The 11,862-nt window shown below is 65.5% G+C and overlaps 1 long non-coding RNA gene across 1 annotated transcript; it reads left to right on the top strand.

Moving 5' to 3' along the window:
• The first annotated feature begins 2,088 nt into the window (after window positions 1-2,088).
• Window positions 2,089-9,789, top strand: LOC123584367. The gene is made up of 2 exons (XR_006705379.1): window positions 2,089-3,123; window positions 8,699-9,789. It is a non-coding gene; the product is annotated as an uncharacterized LOC123584367 (long non-coding RNA).
• Window positions 9,790-11,862: the final 2,073 nt, after the last annotated feature.

Here is an 11,862-nt window from a genome sequence, read left to right as displayed (position 1 = left end):
GGGGGACGGCCACTGTGGCCCCCGCGCCTGCCCTCGGCGGCGACGTGGCGCTGAGCGGGCAGCGGGGGACGTGCCCCTCAGGCAGGAGGCCACGGGGCCGCCAGGGCCAGACGTCGGCAGGACCTGCAGGGTCCCAGCAGGGCCCGACTGCGGGTGATCGCGAGTCCCGGCAGAGGGTGGTGGGCGTGGCGGGGGAGCCAGGATCAGCACCTGCGCCTGCACAGCCCCACCCGGGCCCCAGGTGGGCGCGTGTGCGTTACACACTCAGGCGCGCACACACACCTCGTGTTCGTCATGTCCGTGAGGGGGAAGCGGGGGTGTTCGCTCACGTCTCCGTGCCCGTCGCCCTCACATCTCCCTGAGGCCTCCCCACACGAGCCCCTGGAGCGTTTCCTCCGACCACACACGCAGGACTCTGGAGAATGTGTATTTCTCGGCCGTCGGCTCACAGATGTATCGCTCCGCCAGCGTCGGCAAAGCCTCACGACAAAGGTTTGCGCTGACGTTGTCCGTGGGCACGTGGCGGGGAGGGCACGGCCTCTGCGCTGTGGGGCAATCCAGCAGGCAGGGGGTGGGAGACGCGCAGAGGAGGTGTGCGGCCAGCTGGAGCACAGACAGGCGGGCCGCTGGGGGCACGGGAAGCCCAGGCAGGGTCTGAGCAGATGGGCCCCGTGGGCCTGGACAGCGGGTCTGTACAAGGTGCAGGGTGGCTGGGAGAAGAGTGTGGGATGACGGGGAGGCCGCAGAAAAGGGGTGGAAGTCTGGAGCCCGTCGGCCCGGGGATGGCATTCCAGGCCCCCCGGGGGCAACCCCAGCCTGGCCCTGGGCAGGGCTGCTGTCCACAGACAGATTTTCCAAACCGTCGCGGACCCCAGGCTGGGAACGGGAACGCTGGGGAGAGGCGTGGCGGTCACGTGGCCCAGAGGAAGGCGCTGGCACGCGAGGTTCAACAGCCGCCGGGCACCCCCTCGCCTCCTGTGCGGGCTCTGTGAGTGCCCGGGGGCTGCCGGGCCCCAGCCAGCAGGCGGCGCTGCAGGACGGCCCGGCGGGCTCCCGTGGGTCAGGGAGCCTCCGGCTGCTGCTGGTGCAGGAAGAGAGAGCCCTCTTGCGGGGGGGGGGGGGGGGGGGGGGGGGGGGTCTCGTGTGTGCCTGTGCACGTGCGTGGGCCAGTGCCCTGAGGAGCCCTGCTCCTGGGGGAGGGGGGCACTTCTCTGGGAAGGAGTCCCCCCAGGTGTGTGGCTCCTCTGCCATTGACACCTGCACCAGGTGGTCTGATGCAGGCAGAGGTGCCCCTCTAGATCAGACTAAGACCGCCTGCTGGGCCCTCTCCACTCAACCTTCAGCTTCACTTCCTGTCTCACCCGCACAGCATCCCCCGGACCCCTAGGTAAGGGGCGGGTTCTGTGGTAGACAGCGGGCTCCGGGTTCCCGCGGAGGGTCCAGACTTCGTGGAGACCTCTAAGCTCCATGCAGTGGTGACATCCCTCCCTTGGGAGGCCCTGGAGTGAGGGGGGGGGGGGGGTGTCGGGGTTAGTCAGGAAGACTTCCTGGAGGAGGAAGGGTCCACACCAGGACTCAAAGGAGAAGAAGCTGGTCAGGCCACAGTGGGGCACAGAAGAGGCAGGTGGGCCACCAACCTGGTGACAGAGGGCATTGGAGAGGAGGGGGACATTAGGTCAAAGCCTCTGGGGGTGGGGGAGGTCAGGATGGGGTGTTGTGTTTCTTGCAGAGGAGCGGGGAGGGGAGTCTCGAGTCCGTGGGTGGGGAGCAAGTGTGTGTCCGTCCAAAGAGGTGGGCAGAGGAGGTGTGTGCTTGACCCTGGTGGACCCTGCACCCTGGCTGCTCACCCGACTGACTGGCTTTGGGCACTCGGGATCGCAAGGAGGGCAGACAGCCCTGGTGGCTGGGGTTGGGGTTGGGAGGGACCCGCAAGTCTTTCCCGAGGGCAGAGCCGGACCCTAAACCACGGGAAAGACGGTGGGTGGAGTGTGGCGGAAGGGCAGGGCTGGAGCAGGCCAGGGCTCCCGGGAATGGGGTTCCGAGTGGCCTTGCCAGCCAGGTGCAGGCTTGGGTGAGAGCAGGAGGGCATAGGTGGGGGAGTGGTGTGCGTATGAGGGGGGGGCAGGGTGTCCCCAGGCCAGGCTCCCAGTGAGTCACTGCTGACCCGTCGTCCCGGCGCCGCGGGGGCCCAGGCTGGGCTGGCCGCAGGAAGCTGATAAAGGGCCAGAGTCAAAAGCCTCCAGGCCTCCCACTTCCTGCAGCCCCAGGAGCAGGGTGTGGCGCTCGGGGGGGGGGGGGGGGGGGGGGGGGGGGGGGGGGGCGGGTCCTGGCGGGCATCTGTTGATGCAGGCTCAGGTGTCCGTGGCCTGGCTGGAGGGCCCACAAAACAACACAAATTGTGACCTACGACTGCCCGGCTCTGCCTTCAGAGGATGTGATCGGGGACGTCGTGGTGGGCCCAGGCAGCCTCCGGCAGCCGTGGGCGGGAAGGCCAGCGGCAGCTTAGAGGTGTGGGATCAAGGGGCAGAGGGGAAGGGGTGGCCAGGGCAAGGACACGGCCAGGGCCAGGACAGGGGCAGGCAGGCCAAGCGGGCGCACGTTTACCTGAGGGCCACTCTGTCACCTGAAGGTCAGGTGTGTGTCCACCTGTCCGGCCACAGAGGGGTCATGGTGACCCAGGAGATGGGGTGCTCCTGGGAGGCAGGAGGGGCAGGAGGTCAGCTGGCAGGGGCGCTGAGGCACCCAAGTTGCGTGGGCGACCCCATGGAGCCACTCCCAGTGACAGCAGCGCCTCTGCCATGCCTGTGGTGACGACCCGCCAGCCCACGGGTAGGGATGTCACCATGAGCAAGAGCGACCTCGCCCCACGCCACCTACGCTGGTCCTGCTTCCTCAGGGCCACATCCCAGCACCACCATCACCACGGTCACCCCACCGACCCAACCTCTGGGGCCTTGGCAGAGTCACCACGCTTGCGCTCTCCCTGCCAAGGATGGCAGCCAACGGCCACCTTCGCCAAAGCCACAGCCACCATCACGGCCAGGCGTCCCACGCAAACAAGGCCACGGAAGCACAGCGAGGCGCCGACGTGCCCCAGCGTCAGGACTTCTGACGCCTTTTGGGGTAAATCCCAAAGACCACGCCCCCTGCAGAGCGTGTCTCCCTTCGCCGGCGCGAGGGCCAGGCGGCCCCGGGCAGCCCGCGGTCCCGCACCACCAAGGCCCGGGGGCGGGGCCGCGCGGGGGCGGGGCCGCTCCCGCGCTGAGCTCTCGGATTGGCCCCGCGCGGCCGGCAGGGGCGGGCCGGCCGCCCATTGGTCCGCAGCCGGAGGGGAGGGGCCGCCGTCAGCCCCGCGCTCCCGCGGCGCGTCCCGGAGCCGGGCGAGCGCGCGGACGTCGGGCGGCGGGGTGTTCGGATCGGGCCGGGCGTGCGGGGCGGGCCCGGCGTGAGGGGCGGGCCGGGCGTCAGTCCCCGCGCCGCGCGCCGCGGCGCGGGGCCTTATCAGCGGGGGCAGCTGGCGGCCCGTCAGTGCGCGAGCGCCCCGGCCCAATTCAATGGCCATTGTCCGCCGGCCCCTTTGTTCGGGAGGCGGCCACTTCCTGCGGGGCCGGGCTCGGGCGGGGGGGCAGGAAACGCTCCGAGCCGAGGACCAGACGCTGAGGCCGCCCCAGCCAGGGGTCAGAGGCGACGGCCACCTGCCCCGGGGGGCGCCCTGGGCTTGGGGCCGGGGGACTGCGAACAGATGCAGGGGCTTGGCCAGGGCTCAGCTCGGTCCCGTCCTCGGAGCCTCAGTCTGCCCGTCTATAGGGTGGGTGGACGGGCCAGAAGGTCCCCTCCTGCGGAGGTGATGGTGGGGGCTGGGCTCATGAGATCAGATCCTGTAGAGACGGGGGAGGGGCAGAGGAAGCCGGAGGGATATCCTCAGGCAGAGGGGTGCCCCTCCCAGGCCTGCCCTCTTCCCCCATCCCTGACTGGGGATGACCGGCTCCTAGAGGCTCAGAACAGCAGCAGACAGGACTCGGGTTCCAGGGGATGGAAATCCAACTCCCACTGCCTCTGCAGGAGGAGAGAGAGTCCACTCAGGACTCCAGGCTGACAATCAGGACTGGGACCTGGGGTGGGGGGCGGGGTTAGTGAGGGAAACAGTGGCCCAGGTGCTGCCCCACCTGGGGCCAGGCCTCCCATTCCGCCCTCCCCTGGGCTCTGCTGGGCAGTTCTGCTCACAGAGGACCGGCTGTCTTCTTGGGGTCCCTCACCAGGGCCCGGTGGGCGCGGAGCGGGGGCGGGCGGGGGGGGGGCAGCCCCGTGTAGCACTCTGATTGGCTGGACCTTGATCACATGCTCACCCACAGCTGGGAGTGGGGTCTAGGGTTGGGTGGGAGATGGGACTGGCCCAGCACCAGAGCCCACCATTCCCGCCCAAGCGAGTCAAGGCACAGATGGTCACAGCCTCTGCCGCTGTCCCCCCCCATGCGGCGTGGACCTTCCTTGACCAGCCCCCATCCTGCCCGTCTCCCCAGTGCCCTGGAATCTCTTGCACTTCCTTCCTCTGAAGCCCCCGTGTGGCCTGTGCTGCCTTCCCCCGCCAACCTCAACCCAACTCAATGGGAAAAAACTGCTGGCATTTCAATGGCAGAACTTGATGAAAAGTTGGTGACCAAAGGCTTGGACGAGCTGGCAGAGGACCAGGGGGACAGTGGGCAACCCGGAAATTAAATGCTGCAGGAGACTGCCGTCCGAGGCCAGAGGAGCCAGGGGAAGGTTGCCACCCAGCCCCCATGTGGCTGAGTCCCCACGGGGACAGACTGCTGGAGGTGCTCCTCTGTGACCCTGGGCAAGCCTTGTACCCCTCTGAACTCCTTAGCTATCACGCGGGGGTTTGTGCGAGTGAAGCGAGGCGCCAGACAGAGAGCACCCAGCTCAGCACTGGAACTTAGGTGCTTTACAAAGGGCAGAGCACTTACCAAGGAACTGAGCACCCACCAGGGGAAGAGGGGCGCCATGCCCCCCAGGGGTTCTTGGCCTTAGGAGCCGGAGGTCACAAGGTCTAGGAGAGGCTCCAACTTGAACCTGTGTGAAAGGCAGACGCCAAGTGGGTGTCTGGTGCGGAAGAGATCTGGGGGGACACAGCTGTGAGGGACACGGGAATGGGCCAGAGGGGTGGGGAGAGCCCCAATCCCCCCACAGGGTGCCTGCCCAAAGAGAGCAGAGGGGGGGGCGGGAGGAGTCTGCCCACACGCCCCCACCCCCTCGGGCTGTGCTCTCCGCCAGGTGGGTGGGCACCTGGCCGGGAGCAGCCAATGCCACGGGGTCCAGAGGGTGTCGAGCAGGCTCAGCGGCGGGATTTCTGAGCGGAGCCTTGCCACATGGCCACGTGGGCCAGCCCGGCAGGGGTGTCGGGGACACGCAAGGAGAGGTCTGTGTGTCACCCAAAGCAAGGCGGTCAGCCCTACTATCCCTGCACTGTGGGGGCCCTGAAGGGGGAGGGCAAGGGCGGGAGAAAGGTGTGCCCCGGCAGGACCCCAGAACTCCAGAGGAGGAGTGGTCTGGCCATGGTGGGTTTTGGTGCGGCGGAGGGTGGGGTGGGGGGGTGGCAAAAACCTCAGGAGAAGCCACGAGGGTGGTTAGCGAGGGCCTGGCCCAGGGAAGACCAAGGAGTGTCCACAGGGAGCGGCAGTGGCTGGGCGGCTCAAGGACACGTGGCCCTTTGGCCCTGGAGACTACAGAAAGGTTAGAATAAAGTCAGGAGATGGGCTGACAGGCCGAGGGCCCTGGAGAACACGTCAGCGTGGGAGGGACACAGCAAAGGACTCTTCAGCCGGCAGCCCCGTTGTCCCGGGTGGAGACCAGCATCCTTACTGCGTTTCCAAAGGAGAACAATTCAGCGGGAGCCGGGCCCCGGGTCGGTCCCGGCCGCCTGGTCTGCCCCCTGCCCCCTGTGGGGTACAGGGGTCAAATCTCCTGCCCCGAGGCCCTGCCCTCACCCCTCTTCTCCACAAGGGAAAGACCTCAGAGGGTGCCCTCGGGCTCCTCCTGCTACCACAAGAGACTGCCCCCACCGGATGGGCAGGTCTGACATCCCCTAGGGTCTGGGCCTGCCTGAGCCATTCGGGACCGTTTGTCACCTCACCCAGCGCCACCTTCAGCCTCAGCCCCGGCATGGTGGTCCTCACTGGCCATCACTCCCCAGCCTCCCTATATCTGAGGGTGCCCCCCACACTCTACCCTCTGCCCTACACTGGGGAAGCGGCCCAGGCCATGGCCACAGCCATGCCTGCCTCGAACCTGCCCCCCCCCCAACACCCAGTGCCCACGGCCTGCCCTCACTATGGCCCCTCGGTACTCAAGCCCACAGGCACCCTGTCCCTCACTTCTCTGGAGCGGGGACCCACTGTCCCCCAAGACGCTCTCCTCAACCTCCCCATGGCTGGTTCCTGTATAGCTGTTAGCCTTTCGCTCGGGTCCCCCTCCTCCAGAAAGCCCGCCGTGGCATCTCCCAGCCCTGTTGCTGCCTGTCTAGCTCCAGCCGCTCTGCACACGTTGAAGCTGCTGGGGTCGGGCTGCAGCTCAGAGGACGGATGGCTGGTGGACCTTGCCTGGCCCTGGGGGTCCGGGGGGTGGGGGGCGTGCAGGGCCCCAGCGGCACCCAGCCCTGGCGGACTTGGCTAGGGGCTCCTCTTTGTGGGAGGTCTCTGCGTGAATCACCCTCAGGCCCAGGCACAAATGCAGGAAATCGCCATTCTATGAGACTCTATTTTCTCCCACAGAGGGGAAAGTCTGTCACACGAAGGGCATTGTTCCCCTGCTGGTGCTTTCCGGGTGGGCACGGTCCGCGATGGGGCTTGCGCGTTCTGGGGGCTCCTGGCCGAACCGTTTCCCTTCGAGACCCAGGGGCGCCTAGACGTTGGGAATATGGGGCCACGGCGCAGCCACCAGCTTCAGGGGGACACGGACCCGCCCGCAAGGCGGTGCGGGTCCCGGGAGCCTGGGTCCGCACAGCGTCGGGGCCCGAGTGAGGTCAGGGCCAGGGTTCTGCCTGACGCCCACACGCTCTCTGCCCGTCTGTGGGCCTCGGGGTCCCGTCCAGGCTCCAGCTCAACCTTGCCTCCCCCTCTCCAGGAGGGCCGCCCCAAACCCACCCTGCGCCCCCTGCAGCCTTTGAGACCTGGCCCGGGGCTGTGGCCCTACCGCCCCTGGGCTCTGGGCTGCACGAGCCACTCTGTCCTGGGGAGACCCCGACACAGTCGGGCAGCAGAGGGGCAGGCAGTCCCCACGTGACGCCACCCCGGCCACTCGGTCCCGTTGCTGCCCTCGGGGCTGACGTCAAGTCCCACGTGGGGCACGCGCGGCACACGCGGCACATGGGGTGACGGGGCCGGGGCGTTGCTTACAGCTCAGCTCAGTCGTACACGGGAAATGGCAGGTGCATTGAGGGGCTCCCACGAGCCCCCGAGGAGCCCCGGGAAGGGCTGTGGACAGCTGACGCCCCACTTCTCACATCCTGGAGGATCCCAGTGAGGAGCCCGGGAGTGTCGGGGTGCAGGTGCCACAGACCCAGGGCCACCCGACACTGAGCCCCCAGTTAGAGGTAGGAGCAGCGGGAGAGGGGCAGGGCTCAGGCCGGAGGGGTGGGAAGCCACGCAGCCAGGAGGGCAGGCCCGGGGTGGGCGTCGGGGCCTTAGGAAGGGTGGTGGCAAGGAGGAGGCGGGGGGCGCGGCCTCCGTGTGAGCAGGAGGACGCCCCGACCCCCGGCGCACGCACTTGAGTCCCAGCCCGGCAGCCTCCGTGATGCAGTCGGCAAGGCCAGGCCAAGGAAGAGCCCAGCCTGAGGGAAGAAGGGCGTAATATGGCCCGGGTGTCCCGGGCAGGACAGACTGACAGACTGGAGGGGGGGGGCACAGGAAACCAGAGGCAGGAGCCCAAGTCTCAGAGAGAGCTGGTGGAGACACAGGTCCTGATGCCACTGAACCACGGGGCTCAGGAGGTGTCCCCAGAGAAGGAACCAGGGAAGGTCATGGCAAGGCCTCTCCTGGAACAGGGCGGGGTGCAGAGCCGGCAGCCGCACCGGGGCAGAGACAGCGGTGGGAGGAGGGACGGCACGATCGAGTTCCCTCCGAGAACAAAACAGAGAAGGGACTCTTCAGAGAAGATTTGCCTAAATTACAGACGCAGGACTCAGGTGGAGAGGACTTTCAGGGGGCACGGGGGCCGTGGGGGTGGAGTGTGGCCTCTTATCACCCGGCTCACACAGGCCCTCCTCCATCCTTCCTGCCCCCCGGCCTCCACCTTTCGTCCTCACCCCCTGACACGCCTCCTCCCGCTTGGTTGTTGTGAAGCGAATCGTAGGTATGGCTTCATATTTCAGTTTGTATCGCTAAGAGACTACTTCCCAGAAAGGGACTACAGGGCCCTCAGCACACTGGTGCCCAGTCTGGTTCCAGTTTCCTGGACAGTCGGTCTGATGAGGGCCCGCGCGTGGCCCGCGTGTTGTAACTCCTTCACGTGTCTCTCAGATCTCAGTGTCCTCAGGTCCTCCCTCGCAGTTGTCTAGCATTTGGGCCCCGACCACATATCTGCCGTGGACCAACTGTTGAGTGTGGCCACGGTAGGCGCGGGACGTCGCTCATCAGCGTGTTCTCCTGTTTGGAAGTGCGTGGTTTCTGATTGTTGTTTTATCGTATATACTTTTTTATTGCAGTAAAACATACCAAGCATAAAATGGACTGTTATAACCATTTTAAAATACAAGCATCACAAAGGACAAAGAGGAATATCAGTAGGTGTGACATGACTCTCAGATCAGAGAACAGAACACATATGCAACTAAAAACATAGCTTCAGAAAACAAAAAGCCACAGATGACAAGCGACCTGCTCCAACTCCTCTCTGCACACAGACAGCTCGAGCAGCCACAAGCAAAGATGTGAACAATTTGGATAATGCAATAAACTGAGGCACACTCTTTTCTAGTACAAATGGGACACTCTCCAAAGCAACACGTTTTGGGTCCCAAAAGAGGCCTCAGGACACCTTCGGAAGTAGAAGCAGCCACACGGGAGGCAGGCAGACAAGGAGGCGACGAACTGCCTGCCCACTGCCCCTAGTGCTGCAGAAAGTGGTTCCAACCTAGAACTCCATACCCAGCCGAGCCATCGTCGGAGTCTGAGACGGAACAGAAAACGTTCTGAGACATGCGAGCTGTCACGCTATCTGCCACGTGCGTGTGCTCTCTCAAAGACCTGCTCCAGGAAAACGAGCGTGCAAACCGAGAAAGAGAGAAGCCCAGCATGCGGACCCCAGTGTCTCACACAGGAGCCCCAGGAAGGGAGCCCCAGGGCTGTGGGGGCAGGGGCCTGCGGGACAGCTGTGCCTCGTGAGGGTCGGCCGTCCGGACTGGGCAGCTGAGGACACAGCTTCCCCCAGGAGCAGCGGCTCTGACACGTGCCTGACCTACGCCAGAGGGCGCGCAGAGGACCCTGGTGGGTCAGAAGCAGACACGCGGGGCAGCCCATCCTCCTAGCCCTGCCTTCTGCCCCGCCCGGGCCGTGGGCGCCTGGGCGTCCAGAGATCATCTGCGTCCCTGCCCGCCGACTGGGAGGCCGAGGCTCTGCGGTGTGTCTCCTCCTGGGGGGCCTTCAGCTGAGCCGCTCGTCAAAACAGGGAGAACGTAGGCCGGGGACGTACACCAAGCGCTAAAAGCCAGGGGACAGGACACGACGCCTGGAGGAAGCTGCTTTGCTGGGACAGTCCCCCCAGCGGCTTCCGGGGAACCAAAAATGCGCTTTCGTATCGGGCTCCTGCATGTCTCTTTTGCTGTTTTTTTTAACTGGTTTTTTATATTCTCCTCCACGCACAACACTTCGCACTTTACCGTCTGAAAACCAGCGGTGCCGCTTCCCCAGGCACACGCAGCACAGCACTGCCGGGGAGGCACTGGCAGCAGTGGGGGGCGCAGGTCCCCAACAGCAGGGGGGCATCCACAACAGCGGGGGGGGGGGGTGTCCCCAACAGCAGGGGATTCGAGTCCACAAAGAGGCACCCCAGAGAGATCCAGGCAGATCTGGGTGCACGAGGGGGCTCCGTCTGGGCGCGGGGAGCCTGTACGCATGTTCTCCCAGGTCATCACAGACCCAGCGGCCATTCCGATTCAAATCCCTCCTGTGGGTTTTATCCCATTTGTTCTAGCGCTTGTAAGGAAAAGTGGAGGTTAATGATAAATAAGCTAATTCTGAAGGAAAACAGGCAAAGGAAAGAGGTGGAACTGTGGAGTCAGACCCGAAGTCAGCAGCGACACCGGGCGGCACTGGCACGGGCATCGGCAGAGTGGCAGGAAGAAAGCCCGAGCGGCCCGGCCATGCGGTCCGGCCTCTCTGGGGGACCAGGGCTCAGAGGCGGTGGGCGGGGTCAGCGTGGGCTCCGTCCACAAGGCTCAGGCCAGAGAAAAGACCCCGATACGAAAACCTGGGCCCCCCGGGGCTGGACGGTGACACCGGACCCCCCCATCCGTGACACACCTGCCCAGGCACAGACGGGGCCACAGTTACAGGAAACAGGACGGCGAGTGTGCACGAGGGACCGCCTGTAACGCCCCGACAGAGGCTGAGACATCGCGGCGGGAAACAGGGACGGTGCCGCCGAGAAGGCGGGGGCGGGAGAGGAGGCACGGGCTCCCCGGGGTCAGAGACACGACGGCAGCAGTTTGGAAGATGGGTTGAAAGTTAAAATTGAGAAACGCTCCCATTCAGCAGAACGGAAGGGCAGACATACAAACAACAGACCACAGACGTGTGATCTGACATCCAGCCAACGGGGTTCCGAAGCGGTGAGCAAACGGAAGGGAGAAAATGCCAGAAGGTTTCACAAACTGCAGGGCGCACGTTTGCAAACAGATGGGTCGCTGGCTGAGGACCCGGAAGCCCATCCCAGAGCGGACGCGATGGGACTTCAGGATCCAAACGCAGCCAGAGGGGCACAGGCCCCCCCAAAGGGTCAGGGACTGGCTCAGCCGTTCCTGTGATGCCAGAAGCCCTGGGCAGCCGCGTCTTCAAGCTGGGACACCCGCCCAGATCTCAGCTGCTGAGGACACCCAATACTTGGCTTTTTGGAGACACCTCTCACACGAGGAGGGTGTGGCCGGCAAAACGAGGAAGCAGACCAGGGAGGAGGAAGGCACGGGTCAGTGACGCTAGGCTGGAAGTCATCAGGGAGACGAGGGACCCCTGGGTCCTGGAGAAGGGGCACCAGTCCAGGGTGGCCGCCACATAAGACCCATCGCAGGATGACCAGGGGCGGTGACCTGGGTTCTCCGGAGAAACAGACGGATATATAAATGTCTGTGTGTATAAAAGTCACTCTCAGGGACGGGTCCCCCCGTGCTCGTGCTGTCACTCTCAGGGACGGGTCCCCCCGTGCTCGTGCTGTCACTCTCAGGGACGGGTCCCCCCGTGCTCGTGCTGTCACTCTAGGGACAGGTCCCCCCGTGCTCGTGCTGTCACTCTCAGGGACGGGTCCCCCCGTGCTCGTGCCGCCACTCTAGGGACGGGTCCCCCCGTGCTCGTGCCGCCACTCTCAGGGACATGTCCCCCCCCTGCTCGTGCTGTCACTCTAGGGACGTGTCCCCCCCTGCTCGTGCTGTCACTCTAGGGACGGGTCCCCCCGTGCTCGTGCTGCCACTCTAGGGACGGGTCCCCCCGTGCTCGTGCTGTCACTCTCAGGGACGTGTCCCCCCCCTGCTCATGTTGTCACTCTAGGGACGGGTCCCCCCGTGCTCGTGCCGTCACTCGAGGGACAGGTCCCCCCGTGCTCGTGCTGTCACTCTCAGGGACGGGTCCCCCCCTGCTCGTGCTGTCACTCTCAGGGACG

This window comes from Leopardus geoffroyi, chromosome B3, assembly GCF_018350155.1.
Source record: "Leopardus geoffroyi isolate Oge1 chromosome B3, O.geoffroyi_Oge1_pat1.0, whole genome shotgun sequence".
In the NCBI taxonomy this organism is placed as follows: domain Eukaryota; kingdom Metazoa; phylum Chordata; class Mammalia; order Carnivora; family Felidae; genus Leopardus; species Leopardus geoffroyi.
The sequence above is the reverse complement of the archived record's forward strand: the minus strand, read 5'-3'. Positions and strand labels throughout refer to the sequence as shown.